General features: G+C 48.6%; 1 protein-coding gene across 3 annotated transcripts in view; it reads left to right on the top strand.

Moving 5' to 3' along the window:
- Nucleotides 1–15,936, top strand: part of daam2 (dishevelled associated activator of morphogenesis 2) — a 458,630-nt gene that overhangs the window by 75,968 nt on the left and 366,726 nt on the right. Inside the window, exon 2 of one of the 3 annotated variants that reach the window (XM_072500174.1) lies at nt 468–572. The exons of the other annotated variants lie outside the window; for them this stretch is intronic. The gene's annotated coding sequence lies outside the window, so the exon portion shown is untranslated. The remainder of the gene's footprint in view (nt 1–467; nt 573–15,936) is intronic. 3 annotated transcript variants of the gene reach the window in all.

The raw sequence follows: 15,936 nt of genomic DNA, 5'->3' as shown, positions 1-15,936 counted from the left end.
GATTGCATTGTCTGTGTGTATCCCTGTGTCTGTGTGTGTGTGTGTATGGTTGTGTGAATGCATGTGTCTGTGTGTATCCCTGTGTCTGTGTGTGTGTGTGTGTGTATGGTTGTGTGAATGCATGTGTCTGTGTGTATCCCTGTGTCTGTTTGTGTGTGTGTATGTTTGTGTGAATGCATGTGTCTGTGTTTATCCCTGTGTCTGTGTATGTGTGTGTGTGCGTGTGTATGTGTGTGTGTGTGGGGGGTCTGTCAGTTCCAAGTGTGACATCAGGAACAGCGCGCTCATGACCTCTTCTCCAACAAAGAGTAACGCAAATTCGCACAGGAGATGTAAGAGTGCCTATCCACACAGTAAATCTAAATTTTTTGTTGTTTTTATTAAAATTACGTACAATACATTTTTCACATAACTTGGCCTGCAACCTTTATCTTGAGTAAATAAAACAATCTGCTTTTTGTTTGTAGCAAAACTCTGGAAAAAAATGTTGCTTCCCATAATATCTTGCAGCTTGAAGTCCTTGGGTTCTATGGGAACATTCTTCAAAAACATTTGTCTGAACAGTTCCACTGGTGAGCAGAAGATTTATTTGCTTAAGTGTCTTGTTTTGTTTTTCCTTTGTTCGGCTTTTTGCCTCTTTTGGTTATCCAGAACACCTCGCTACCTCCCTTCCCCCTCTGCCCTAATCTTCCCCTGTCCTCTCTTGAAGGCGAGAGCTCAGATAGAGCACAGTTCCTCAACTCCTGAGAACAACTTATATTTGTATAGCACCGTTAATGTATGCTTCACAGGAGCGCCACATAAGGAGACGTACGGATGGTGAAGTAGGTTTTGAGGATCACCCTGAAGAAGGAAAGAGCAGCTTCGGGAGGGAATTCCAAAGTTTAGGATCTCGGCGGATAAAGGAATAATCGCCAATGGTGGAACAGTCAAAGGTGGGGATGCGCAAGGAGGCTTTGTGGCTAACATTGATAAGGAGGGCTCCAGGTCATGGCAGACTGGAAAACAAAGAAATTTAAAATCGAGACATTGCTGAGCTGGGAGCTAATATGGTTCAACGAGTGCAAGGGTGACGAGTGAAAGAGTCTCGGTGCTTTGGGATGTGGGTAGCAGATTTATGGATGAGACGTTTAAACAGAGTGCAGGACATACCTCACTCTGATGGCTTTTCTACATCTGTCATACATTTAGTTGGCCTTTTCCACCGTGAGGGACAGCGCAGCCTCCACATTACGCTGGGGAAGCACTGGCTGGCAACCAGGTGTGCAGAGTCAAGCTAATCTTTACTCCCCTCTCTTCCTCCTGTTCATGGATGTGATTCCACTTGTAGCAATTTGACTGCTACAGCTGACTGTTTAGCCACTGCCCCAGCACAGACCAGTCACTGAACCTGTGAGCTTCAGGACCGTCTGGCTAGGTACCATGGGCGGGATTCTCTGACCCCACGCCGGGGGCTGGCGTGAATCCCGCCCCCGCCGTGTCCCGAAGTCTCCGCCACCAGAGATTCGGCGGGGGGCGGAAATCGCATCGCGCCGGTCGGCGGGCCCACCCCCGCCGATTCTCCGGCCCGCGATGGGCCGAAGTCCCGCTGCTGGAATGCCTGTCCCGCCAGCGTGAATTAAACCACCTTTTGAACGGCGGGACAAGGCGGCGCGGGCAGGCTCCGGGGTCCTGGGGGGGCGCGGAGCGATCTGGCCACGGGGGGTGAACCCACGGTGGCCTGGCCCGCGATCGGGGCCCACCGATCCACGGGCGGGCCTGTGCCGCGGGGGCACTCTTTTTCTTCCGCCTGCGCCATGGTCTTCACTATGGCGTAGGCGGAAGAGACCCCCCTCCCCTGCGCATGCGCGGGGATGACGTCAGCAGCCGCTGACACTCCTGCGCATGCGTCGCCTGTCGAAGACCTTTCGGCCCTGGCTGGCGTTATTGTTACCCACTAGCCACACAAATAATTGCTCATATGAAGGGGTGGACCCTTTTCTACCCCATAAAACTTGTGCTCCTTTAGCGAGGTTGGGTCATTTGCTCAATGTCATGGGAGGTCTGGACAGAGTTGATGGAGAGAAACTTCCCAATGTTGGAAGGGCCAAGAACGGGAGGACGTCAATTTGAGTGGTGGCATGAGGAAAAGCTTTCTTATATATTGAGTGGCTAGGGTCTGGAATGCAGTGCTGGAGAGTGTAGCCGAGGCACATTCAGCCTTGACTTTTGAAAGGGAATTGCCTGAAAAGGGATTTGCAGGACAATGGGGAAAAGGTCAGGGGAGTGAGACCAGGTGAGTTGATCTGGCAGGTAGCTAGCATACTTGGATGGGCTGAATGGACCCCCTTCTGTTCTGTAACCATCCTATGCTTCCAAGATCATTGGGTGAGAGGAAAGCTAAAAATGTACCTTGCACATTTATATCCTGTGTTCACATGAAGCATATACGAGTCAAGTAAATACCGGCAAAAGGCTTCATGCATTGCCCCCAATGCGATATTTCCATTTCCAATACATCAGTAATCTTGTCACTTTGTTTATTGAGACACGAGTGCTGATGTCGTGCCAAAATTAGGGATACCAGTGACTAGCAGGAATTTGATTCACATTTTCATGAAATTAAGTTTGCGAATGTCACTGAAAGGCCTGGAGAGGTGCGTAGCAGCAGATGGGACACTGAATCATGGCTGTTGGTATGAATTTCAGCCCGAGACTGCCTAGAATTGTCTTTGTAGCGCTCTCTACTGGTTCATGTTCTCACAGTGAGATTTAGGAAATAATAACTGGGAATGGGATTAACGCAATCCTCTTCGTGTATGACACCACTCGGTTGCACATTCAAATCCCGCCTGGATTGGAAAGCGCTGAATCAGTTCCTCCTCCTCTTACCCTCCACTGTCAGTGTGCAATAATTGACGGACATCCCAAATCTGCAAACGGCATTCCCACTCGGACTGCACAGTCTGCAGTGTTACTCATTTTGTGACTCAGCCCTGGAATGGGAAGAGAACATCTCCATCAAGGAAACGCCCTTTTTGCACCAACCCACTTGAAAGGAGAAACAAGCTTTAACGAGCTTCCACCTCCCCATGTGTGGTTCTATCATGAATTCTGACTTATGCTGCGCTCATATAATTGGTGAAAAACTGCCAGTCAGGCAATCAAGGCTCATTGTGTAGAATCCTTTTCTAACAAGCGCTTTTCCTAGACTAAAATTTCATGACTCTTTATCTCCCTCAGCCTCCCCCTCCTTCTCCAATCCAGATGAGCGTTAATGTGCTGCGTCATCCCAGCACTTTTGCCTCTGGGTCACTACAATGGAGTTAAGTCTTGTAACCTAGGCTGACACTATGGGAGGCAGTGGCGTAGTGGTATTGTCGCTGGACTAGGAATCCAGAGTCATGCTCTGGGGACCTGGGTTCAAATCCCGCCATGGCAGTTGGTGAAATTTGAATTCAGCAAAAATATGCAATTAAAAAGTCTAAACGGTGAACCCATTGTCGATTGTAGTAAAAACCCACCTGGTTCACTCCTGTCCTAGAGGGAAGGAAATCTGCTGTCCTTACCCAGTCTGGCCTACATGTGACTCCAGATCCACAGCAATGTTCCACTCTTAAGTGCCCTCAGGGATCCCATGAACGAATTAAAAAAAAACTCGTTGCCGCACTGAGTGCTGTGTTATCAGAGGTGATGCCGTTTGGGTGACACATCTCCCTGCACGCGTAAAGGTAAAAAGTACGATTTAACGAGGAGCGAGGAATCTCATCTGATGTCCTGACTGCTCTGCAGAAATAAATCCATCGTCTATATGATGCTATATCATTGCAGGGTTTGTTCCTTCGTATTTTCTGCAGCTCTGGAGGCCTTGCCGGTCTGATGGCTATTGAGCTTCACGTTGCCTGCACGATAAAGATAATGAGGAAATATTTTCCATTTAGAATGGAATTGAATAATCTTTGGTGGACGTGATCACCAACTCGAGTGACTCAGTGATCACGCCATTGGGCAACAGGCCTCTCAAAACCAATTGCTACATGGTTTGCTACAAATAGGAGAGCGGCTCCAGGCCGCAGGGAGGCCTCCAGGGTTCATCTCGTGGTCTCCCTGGCCCCCAGGGAGAAGGGCCCACCCTCCACTGTTTAAATGCCGCTGAGGGTGGGAAGAGGCCCGGAGTTGGTCACCTAAGTGGCGGAGGGCCATTTCTTTCACCTTCTCCGCCCCTGGTGAAATGTCAAGGTAGTGGGAAGGCACTCCATTAACTGCCAGCACATCCCGACGGGACTGGTCAAATTCAACCTTTTGATGCGGGAGCATCGCAGTTTGTAAAATCAACAGAGCTCCATTTGTTTAAAAGGTTTTGAACTCGCTCCTTGATCAAGAGTCATACTTTTCCCTACAGTTGAGAGCTTTATTTAGTCTTCTTGCAAGTCCAGCCTCTCAGACCAAGTGCTGGGTGACCTCCTGGGACCCTGATTTTCGGACCAGGCTGTGTGTCTTTAAGTTGCAAGGTTTAAAAAATAATCTCCTATGGAAACTTGGCAATAGGCCGAGTGAGTGAATGGGAGCCAGCCTTCTGTGGTTACACTGTGCATCGTATAGCCTACGAGATGTTTTGGGAGTTTACAAGCCACTGAACAGGAAATCTTTGGCATACTTTATCTGGGACTGTTTGGAGTTAGTTCTGCCTGTGACACTGCACCGCAAGGTGGTAGCTGCAGAGGCAAATGTTGATTTGGGTCATTCTCTTTCTGTGCTTTAAGCTTAAATAAGCTGAGTGCTTCGAACACAGCCGCCCAGGAACGTTCATGGGATGATTTGCTCGAACCTGCAGAGGCGAAGTTAGTTCGGATCCTCCAAAAGAAAGGTGATGGGAGGAAGGAGAGAAAAGGGGAGGACTAGGAAGGAATAAAGGATAACCATTGGACGCAACAAGGGCTTGACGGTATATCCTGCTGTGGCTGAGTGGTGGTACGCTCGTCTCTGAGCCTGAAGGTTAGCCTTAGGGGCTAATTTAGCACAGTGGGCTAAACAGCTGGCTTGTAATGCAGAAAAATGCCAGCAGCGCGGGTTCAATTCCCGTACCAGCCTCCCTGAACAGGCTCTGGAACGTGGCGACTAGGGGCTTTTCACAGTAACTTCATTTGAAGCCTACTTGTGACAATAAGCGATTATTATTATTATTGTTGGTTCACTACTCAGTTCGGAGACACTGGCAAGATCTAACCCAGTTGTAACAGAGTCCCGTGTCAAGAACGTTTAACTGGGTGTTTCCTGCAGCGCTGAGAACAGCCATGCTATCGAAAGGGACTTTGTTGCATTCCGGGGCCTCAGAGGGATACACCCTGCCGAGGAAGCACTTAGCCCCCTTTCCTACATTGAGGAGCTCCACCCGCCATAACTCCTCATGGCAGGAGGAGGTCGGGACGCTATTTTTAAATGGTGCCTCGAATCTCTCCCCCCCCCCCCCCAAGCACCAACCCACCTATAAGGGGGTCCTTGACACACATACCCCCACAACCCACACCTGGGTGGCACGGCCAAGGTGCCCAAGTGACACCAGCAGTGCAGGGTGCCACCCTGTCAGAAGCCAAACACCCAGGGGCGTCAGATCCCCTGGGATGCATCAGATCCCCTGGAAGACTCCCCCCCCCCCCCCCCCCCCCCCCGGAATGCATCAGATCCCCATGGGACCCCCTCGCCCCCCCGCCCAACCGTACCATTCCACCTGCTCCCTGTTTGGACCAGTACTGAACGGCCTAAGGTCTCCAAGGTGAAAGGGTTACCTCCCAATGCCTCAGGTAGATCAGGCGGGGAACTGCATATTAGAGTGAGACTAGTTACTCACTTAAATGTACAGATTTGCCAAATACCCATCCCCTCCACAGTGGGCTGCCACAGAGAACAAACTTTAGCATGGATGTTGAGAGGGAGATGTGAATGAATTGAAGAGAAGGAGGGCGAGACAATGAAGACCAGTCTTACATACGGCCCAGTTTCTAGTTATAAAGTCTGGGACCAATGCATACAACTCCCAAAGCCTGGCTCCGAGAGTTGTACTGTCTGAAACATGGAAACCTAAAGAAAGGAGAAATTAGTTCAACAAATAAACAGTGGACATAAATTTAAATTGGTAGATATTGGGCACGATTTAACCAAATTGGGACAGAGTTCCATAACGAGTGTGTCTAGCCACGTGTTTCCCGGCGCTCACAGCGCTACCTAACGTGACCTGGGTTAGATACATGGCCTCAGCTTCAAGACTTGTGGAGATGACCTGACAGATCTGCGTAATTCTGAGGATGTGTGATATGTTCGAGTTGCTGCCCTTTCGTTGAAATGTTAGAATGAGGCCTGATCTGCCTGTTGAGTAAACAAAGGTACAATACCAATTTACAAAGAAGGTCAGTGTGGTGAGCCACATATGGCTACGTAAGGCTGTTGTATATATGTTCTACTGTTCTATTAGTATTGTTATTTCCACTGTTGTATATACTTATTGTTATTGCTGTTCTGTTATTGGTTGTTGCTGTTGTACTGTTGGAATGTTATTATTGGTGCTGCTGTTGGCTCCGCCTGTGGCTCCGCCCAGCTGTGGAGGTATAAAGCCTGTTTACCTGGGTCAGCCCTGCAGTGTGGGAGGAGCTACAGGTCAGCACATATTTAGCATCGGCTCACTGCTTCTCAGCGTCTCGTTTGACTTGATGTCTATCAGGCAGTATCCTGGTTGATATTCTTGTCAACCAGTATTCATCCCGCCAAAAAAACCCACAATGAATAATTCATCTTATTACTGGGTGAAATTGGCTGCTTCGTGCTTTAACATAATAACAGGAATGAACTCTCCCTGGCATGTAATCGAAGTTAGTCATTTGAAGTGTCTTGAGATGTTTCTGAGGGAAGTGATAAAAAGGCTATTTAAAAGCAAGTCTGTCTCCCTTCCTCGGTGACGGAGACAAAATCGTCGAGTCATTCAAAATTCAGTCAGATGTGAGGGGATGGGAACGTTAGAGGAAGGAGACAATGAGTTTTGATGGGCCGAATGACCTTTCGTGACCATTCCAATTCTCTTCCCGCACCAAGATGTTTTTCTGTTTCCACAGCCAGCAATTCCCGGAACAGGTCGCTAGTCTGTCGCCGGGGGCTTATGGCTTGGGGGAGCACCACTTCACATCAAGCGTGGCTGACCAGGAGTCTCTCCTGCTCGTACCGCCAGCCGTTGGCGTGTTCGGAAGGATTTGCAGGTTGACACACTCACCCTGTTTGACCGTGTATTGAACACTCCTTCCTTGGCCATCAAGTCCTGGGGTGGGACCCGAGCCTGGAGCTTCTGGTTAAGAGGCAGAGACGCTACCCACTGCCCCACAAGACCCCCCCCCCCCTTTGTGTTCATTGCTATCTCATATAGTGTTCTGTTGGTGCTCGACAGCTCTTTCCTCCACTATCCTAGTCCGATCGGCCAAACCCCCTGGGCTTTTTGTCCCGGGCTCTGAGCAGTATTTTATTTCCACCCTCCTGACAGATGTTATTTTCAAACAGGGCATTTATAAAAATAAAAGCGGAAACCTGATTCCAGCCACGCTCTGGCTGGTACTGTGTCCCCTCGAGCAGGGCTTCTTGCTACCCCTAGTTTTGCTGGAGATTGCACGCTAAAACAAAATGGTTTCCGATACCTAACCAAAGGCGTATTCGAGCAAATATTGCTGTTAGTTTTACGGATGGTACTGGGGCGGGCGGGCAGGGGGGAGGGAGGGGGGAGGGGGGAGAGGGGGTTAACCCAGAAATGCTGACGTCAGAGGAAATCGCTCAGGCACACTGCACCGTGCGGAGGTTACATCTCAGATCTGCGGCCGTTCCTCCTCTTTGTACGTGCTCCTTTCATTTTTCTTTATTTTCAAAGTGAGGAGCACATTCCTGGCGGCAGAGTCTGCTAATGATGGGACGGTGCCACCATGTTACTGATTGTATCGCTGGGGCTTTCCTCTGTGGTGGAGTTGTGCCAAGGTACATTGCTATGGCAACACTTCCCCTCTCTCACGGACACCAGATTGTCAGGAAGTAATTTAGGGAGTGTGTGTCACCCATGGGGACCCTTTAACAAACAGTTGCCGAGAATGGTCAGACGAGTGGCCTCTGATTTGAAAGGGAGTGCTGACAGCTGTCGTAACCTATTTCTGGTCAACGCTGTGCTTGTCTAGGTAAAGGGTGTCAAGGCTGGGCAATGGAACTTTGTTGTTGCATTTGTTTCACATTCCCAGTTCAGATACAGCACAGACGGTAAAAGCCCTCTCTTATCAACCGCCAACACTATACTTTTGCCCATTCTCATAGAGACCCTTTCCTTACTGACCCCACGTAATTTGCTCCATTACTCAAACCAACCCACCTCGTGGACTATCTGGTTGAGATCACCTCTTTAATACCGTGGTCTCCCAACACATGGAATTGAATTCAGACTGCTTACAATCAATTAAAATGTGGGACTCCCACCAGACAGAGGAAGAGTTCCATCTGGCCTATTTAGGCTCAGCCTGGAGTCAGCTATTGGGACAGTCAGTGCTGGCTGGGGTAAGGAAAAGACCTCAAGCCCGTTCCAAAAATATCCCCAGCAAGGAGGTGACATTCCTTTAACTATCTCTGTTGACGGGTTTGCAATTAAATCAATCTAAATATAACTCTGAACTCCCTGTTCAAGGAAGAAACACGTATCAGTAGCTCAGGTTTACGACCAAGGATCAAACAATACTGGATTATTATCAGCACCCTTGGGCCAAAAGTAAACATGTGGGCGTTGAAATGAAAGCTTTGTTTTCATAATCCATTCAACACCCAATGTGTGGAGGAATCAGGTTTGAAGGTCGCTTTGTTTCTCTATCAGTCACGCTCGTTTGGTTTGTGTTTATGTGTGTGTTTGGCAGAAGCTGATTGATCAGAATGGAGCCTTGAGACAAAGGACATGGTGCTGCTGTTGGCTTCTCACTGGGCTAGGACGTATCAATGAGAGAGGCATGCAGACCTTTGGCTGTTACAGGGCATTCTGTTTCCTGCTAACTGAGGCACCTGCATTTCTCAGTCATATTGTGACAAAGGAATAAAAGACCCAGGGGTTGGACCCATCGCCAACAGTGGATAAGCTTGTTTTCATGAGGACAACTCATGCCTCACAAGCCTCTGGTTGTGTGGCGTTCATATCCTTGCAATTTACAATGGAATGTTGATGTAAAGGCACCTTGACCCAATCGATCCATCCCTTCATTGATTGACCCACCTCAATGTTTTCTTTACCCTTCACGACACTCAAATTTAACATATCATGATGTGCAAAACAGTTCAGAGGGCAACTTTCCCACTGGTCAGCTTACAATATCAGAGGTCAGGTGACTCATGGCAGCCATTTAAAAAAAAAGAGACAGGTCTTCCTTAACAGTTCAATATGTCTGTGGTTAGCTGGTGAGTAAAACTTTGTCGGCAGTTTTTACTCAGCCACAGTTTCCGGTTGTCATGACAAGAGGATGGAGCTCGGGGGGGGGGGGGGGGGGGGGTGTTTCTTCTTGTGGAGAGACTAGAACCAGGGGACGCGGTTTCAGAACAAGAGGTTTCCTTTTAAAGACGGAGATGAGGCGAATTGTTCTCGATCAGGCTGTCGTTTGTTTGCGGAATCTCTTCTCCAGAATGCTGTTGAGACTTTGTCATTGAATTTATTCAAGGCTGGACAGTTTTCGATGGACAAATGCGCCAAGGATTATGCAGGGCAGACTGGAAGGTAGAGCTGAGACTACAGTCGGATCAGCCATGATCTTATTGAGTGGCGGAGCGGTCAGAGGAACAGATTTCCTGCAACTCCTCCTAACTCCTATTATCCTATGTGTAAAAAAAAAGATCTGGCTCACTTGCTAACTTATCCCTAGTTTCCTAATGCTTAGATCTTCGATTCTTGGCTACCCGGGTGGCTCAGGAATCATAGAATCCACAGTGCAGAAGGAGGCCATTCGGCCCATCGAGTCTGCACCGGCCCCTGGAAAGAGAACCCCACTCAAGCCCACACCTCCACCCTATCCCCGTAACCCCACTTAACCTTTTTTGGACACTAAGGGCAATTTAGAATGGCCAATCCACCTAACCCGCACATCTTTGGACTGTGGGAGGAAACCGGAGCACCCGGAGGAAACCCACGCACACACGGGGAGAACGTGCAGACTCCGCACAGACAGTGACCCAAGCCGGGAATCGAACCTGGGACCCTGGAGGTGTGAAGCAACTGTGCTAACCACCGTGCTACCGTTCTTCCCTCCAGAGTGAAATAGTTGCCGATCCTTTTGTGCCATCGATCTGCTTCCAACAACAGCTGCACTGAGACTGTTCAAACTCAACCCTTAGCCTTAAAGCGGATGGAGAAAGGAGACTTTTGCCGCAGTGTGGATTGGGTATGAGCACGCGTTTGGAACAGGATCGAAGCCACTCAAATTCTTTTCACAATGGGCTGAGGGAGAGGCGAGGCTTTCGAATATGTTCCACCCAATGAATTCCATTCCTGTGGCCAAATTAACACTCACCCAATCCAAGAATAATTCCGATACGGGCACTGGATTCCAGTGGACCCAACCACACGACCTAGTCGCTGCAATTGTGTGGAATTACATTTAAATAGAGGATCCTTGTTAGAGAATAGTTATGTAGAACTTTTAACACTCTACTCACCAAAGTACGGTTACCACACTTTGGTGACGGGCAGTAACGGATGTGATGACTTGTCGAAGGTCAGTCATTTTGTCAGGCGAGGTTTTCGGGTTGAATGGCTGAGACAACGATTTAATAGCTGGACTTGGGCCAACATTCCAGGGAACAGACATCAAGGCAGAAGGTTAGGGTGAGAGACAAAGACACAGGCGTGTCTTTCTGTAATAGGAAGCTCTAATGTGAACAGTCCAGATGTTAGTGGCCTCTTGCTCTTTGAATTTGAGAAAATTTCTCCCTCGTGATTATTTTCAAACTTTGCCCACCATTATATTTTCATTATTGTTTTCTGTTTATTTGCCTTCCCTTTCCTCTCTTGAAGGTGTCAGGCAGCCTGTGGGCCCCGGCACCTTGCTTGTATGGATGCGGCTTGTTGGTGAGTGGCGTCAGGCACTTACATTTTCAAAAAGATTGGATTTAGGAACATGGAAATTCAGAGCAGGAGTAGGTCATGTGCCACTCTGAGCCTGCTCCACTATTCAGTACGATCCGGTTGTGGTCCCAGCTCTACCTTCCTATCTGAATTCCACAGACTTATGACCCTCTGAAAGAAAGAAAGTTCTCCTCACCTGCATCTTATAAGTGAGACCTCTTATTCTTAAATTGTGCCTCCCAGTTCAAGTCTCCCCCATAAGGGGAAACCCCCTTTCAGTGTTCACCCTGTCAAGTCCCCTCAGGAACCCTACACTGTCGATCCATCCGGCTTCGCATCCACCCGCCTGTGGATCCTGTCCGTCTATGGACCCTGTTCATCCTGTTTATCGGAGGAGGTTGGCTGTCTGATCTTGGTGGCTGTTTGTCTGTGGATCCAGGCCGATGGTGGGTCCTGTTCGCGGGTGCAGGATGTCTGACTGACTGCGGAGCATATCTGACTGGGAACCGTCAGTTACCTTCGTATCTTAGTCACGATGGTTACGCCTGTTGATTTGACAGGTGAGCTTCAGATGTTAGGAAGAGCTGAATCCTGAATTTATGTACATGGCTGTCCATATCATATCGCAACATTAGAAGCAGGAAGCCATTTAACCCTGTGGGCTTGCTCTGCCATTCGGTAAATTATAGTTGATCTGCATCTTAACTTCATTTTACGATCTTCGTTCCATATCGCTTGATACCCTTTAAAATCTAGTCACCTCAGTCTTGAAAATAGCAATTGTTCCCTAGCCTCCACAGCAATTTGGAGGAGAGAGTTTGGATTGGATTGGATTTGTTTATTGTCACGTGTACCGAGGTACAGTGAAAAGTATTTTTCTGCGAGCAACTCAACAGATCATTAAGTACATGGGAAGAAAAGGGAATAAAAGAAAATACATAATAGGGCAACACAAGGTATACAATGTAACTACATAAGCACCGGCATCGGGTGAAGCATACAGGGTGTAGTGTTAATGAGGTCAGTCCATAAGAGGGTCATTTAGGAGTCTGGTAACAGCGGGGAAGAAGCTGTTTTTGAGTCTGTTCATGCATGTTCGCAGCCTTCTGTATCTCCTGCCCGATGAAAAAAGTTGGAAGAGTGAGTAAGCCGGGTTGAGGGGTCTTTGATTACACTGCCCGCTTTCCCCAGGCAGCGGGAGGTGTAGATGGAGTCAATGGATGGGAGGCAGGTTCGTGTGATGGACTGGGTGGTGCCGGTCCCGTTGATGCTAACAGGGGGGGTGTACAGTATTTGGGTTCAGGATGCGTCAGAAGAAAGCTAAACAGTCAGTGAAAGTTTAAAAGTTGGATGTTTAATTTTTAAACAAACCCCAGAGGACAAACGACTCCAGCATTGGAGATGGTAGCTGGGAAACTAGTAACCCAGAAGCCCTTTCGAAAGATCCCTGTTCAAATCCTAACATGGCTCTGGTGGAAGTTAAATTTAGTGAATAATTTGAAATTGAAAAGCTAGTCTCAGGGCGCGATTCTCCCAAAAGGGAACAAAGTGCCCTAGCAAGTGCGTTTCGCGGTGTGTTTCCCGGCGCTCGCAGGCTATTCAATGCGACTTGTGTTGAATGAGGTGCTTGAACGAGGAACGCACGTCCGGAACGAGGAACGCACGTCCGAGGGTTCACGTAGCCCGTTTTTTACAGTGGGGAGATCTGCTCGCTGGAACTCCCCAGTGTAGCGAGAGATCCGGGCGCCAGTTTTAAATGGCATTCCGATCTCCGAGGTCCTCGAAACGAACCCCGATATCCCTACCCCTGCCTGAGCACACTATGGGAGGATCCCCAGCCCCCCTCTGCACAACACCCACGCCAGGTAACCCCAGCCCAATCAAACGCACGTAACGAATTCCAAATTGGCACCCTGGCAGTGCCTATGCCAGCACCACCAAGGCAGTGCCAGGCTAGCACCCAGGTGATACTGCCAAGGTGCCATGTTGGCACTTCCAGGGTGTTCAGGCATGCCCTTTGGGCAGCTCCCTGCCCAATGGGCATGCAGCTGGGGGCCTCCGATCCCCTGGGAGACCCCCACAAGTGCCATTCCATCTGGTCTCCGTTTATGGGGACTTATGCTTCGTGCTTGCCCGAGGTTTCTGAGGCAAAGCCCCAGGTACCTTGAGAATCTGCACATTAGAGTGAGGCTAACTGCCTCGCTCTCAGGTGCAGATTTGCCCAAATGTGATTTGTGGGCGGGGTTTACATCACAACGTCTCGCGAGATGGCGTTGAATCTTGCAAGGCGCGAGAGCCGGGTAGATCCGGGAACGGAATCTCCGGGCTTTTAGCGGCCACGCTGCTCCGCGGCGAGCTGCTTTTCGGCCACAACGTAGCCGTTGGATTGCACCCTCAGTAATGGGGACCATGAAACCATTGTTTATTGTTGTTAAATCCTGTCTGGTTCACTTATGCCCTTTAGGGTAGGAAATCTGCCGTCCTTTCTCGGTCTAGCCTACATGTGACTCCAGACCCACAGCAATGTGAAACTGTGGGGCAAGTCACTCAGTTCAAGGGCAATTAGGGATTGGCATGAAGTGCTGGCCTTGCCAGCGAGGCCCACATCTCATGACAGAATTTTTAAAAATCCAAGATTTTATGCTCTCTCCAAGAGATTACAGGACAGAAAACCGCCATTACCTGGTATTCGAAATGGAAGTGGAAAATGTTGAGAATGCACACAGCAGTCGCATAGCACTTGGAAAAAGGATCAATGGGATCCTGTTTCTGGTGGGGGGGCCCCCCTTGTTCAGACTGGAAGCTGAAGATGAGCATGGTCCTTTAAATGAGCAAGAGGTGGTGGAGGGAGAGGGGGTGGGGGGGAAGGAGATTAACAAAAAGGTAAAATGATCAGTGACTCGGTTCAATGGGCTGTGAACACATTTCTTGAGTTTAAAAAATAAGTTCTGGGTGATTAAAGTAACTTTATCGCAGGCATGCAAGTTTCCATTTCAATGGTCTTGACGCATGCTGAGAGCATAGAGGGAAAATTAACTCCCCACCAGCCCGTGACGTTCCAACCATAAAAATTAATTTGTTGGAAAATTGCACAGCTTGGAGTCGAGCACCGCTCCCTGATGTGCTTCCTGCCCTGCACAACAACAACTTATATATAGTGTGTCTGAAGTAATAAAATACCCCAAGACGTGTCACGGGAGCGTTACAAAACAAACTGTGGCACAAGGCCACAGAAGGCGACATTGACGCAGATGGTCAAAACCCGGTCAAACAAGGGAGTTTGAAGGAGCGTCTTAAAAGAGGGAAGAGAGGTAGCAAAGCGGAGTGACGTAGGGAGGGTATTCCAGAGCTTAAGACCCGAGGCAGCTGGGCACAACCAGCTGTGACAGAGCAAATGAAATCGGGAACACCTCAGGATGAGTGCAGAGACCTCGGAGGAGATTACTGAGACAGAGAGCGGCGAGGCCACGGAGAGATTTGGAAACACGGATTGAGGTTTTCTAATGGGAGTGCTCGACCTCTAAGTACCCCTTTGTGATGGGGGGCAAGCGGTGTTCTCCCTTTATAATCTGCTCTGTTTCCGCTCTGTTCTGCAAAGCAGGAGGATGAAGGAACCACAGACTTTGTGTTCAGCTACCTCTTCTCTTTTTGGATGCTGATGGAGCTGCTGTTTTTTTTCCTCAGCATTTTCTACTCTTTTCCTCTCGGCAGCTGTGGTGGTCAGAATTGCAAGATGAAACGTTCCTGATTTGCCTTTGGGATTGAGGCCTGGGATGTTGGAGTGGGGTGTGGAGGGCGGGGAATGTACTTTTTCTTTCTCGAAACGGTAGCTTTTGCTCATATAGCAGGCAGTGACAATAATTGCAAACCTCAGTGAATTTTAAACCAGTCTCGAATACCTTTCAAACAGCCAACTGGGTACACACTTGAAAAGAAAACATTTGCTGGACTCTGGGAAAAGAACATAGAAATGGGACTAATTGGTCAGCTCCATCTGAGAGGCAGGTCAGCACAGAGGGCCGAATGGCCTCCCCTCTGCTACATGACTGCGCGATTCTATGATTCCTTACCTTCGTTTTATGCTGCCTAATCTTGCCACTTCATCTTCCAGCTTCTAATCCCTGTCAAAGCAAGGCACCGATATTTACTAAAATCCATTTTCAGTGAAGCAACTATTTTTGTGGCTGGAGCATAAATCTCAGAAGAAATAGTGAGAGTTGTAGTTGGAAAGCATCCTTCATGTTCTCCGCATATCCTCAAATTATTTTCTGAGCAGAAAGTTTTGTTATAATGTCGATCAAGGCAGTGGCTAATTAGCATGAAGTCTGGGAAAACCCAATGGTTATATTGACATCCATTTGTTCGGTTGAAGGATGAATGTGGCCAGTATATTGAGTAAACTATATTTCCAAGAATGGTGCCATGAGGTCTGCTATCATTGTAAAGACAATGACCATCAGGCCCCAAAATTGAAAGATACAGCTCTATCTCGTAAACCTTTCAATTGCCTCCGTCGTCAAAACAGTTACCCAACTCGCCCTTGGTCTTGGCAACATTCATCCACCTTCACTGGCTGGCTGTTCCTTACAGAGTTATAGGCATTTTAGTGCAGGAGTGCATTTTTTCCATTGTTCCTGATCCAGCGATACTCCACACTAGAGCTGTCTCCTGGAACATCACTTCTTTGCTCTTTCATAGAATCATAGAATCTAGTGTGCAGCAGGAGGTCATTTGGCCCATCGAGTCTGCACTGGCCCTTCGAAAGAGCAACCTACTTAAGCACACGCCTCCACCCTATCCCCGTAACCCAGTAATCCCACCTAACCATTTTGGATACTAAGGGGCAATTT

Source organism: Scyliorhinus torazame, chromosome 4, assembly GCF_047496885.1.
Source record: "Scyliorhinus torazame isolate Kashiwa2021f chromosome 4, sScyTor2.1, whole genome shotgun sequence".
Taxonomy (NCBI): Eukaryota; Metazoa; Chordata; class Chondrichthyes; order Carcharhiniformes; family Scyliorhinidae; genus Scyliorhinus; species Scyliorhinus torazame.
This window is presented reverse-complemented; position numbering and strand designations above follow the sequence as displayed.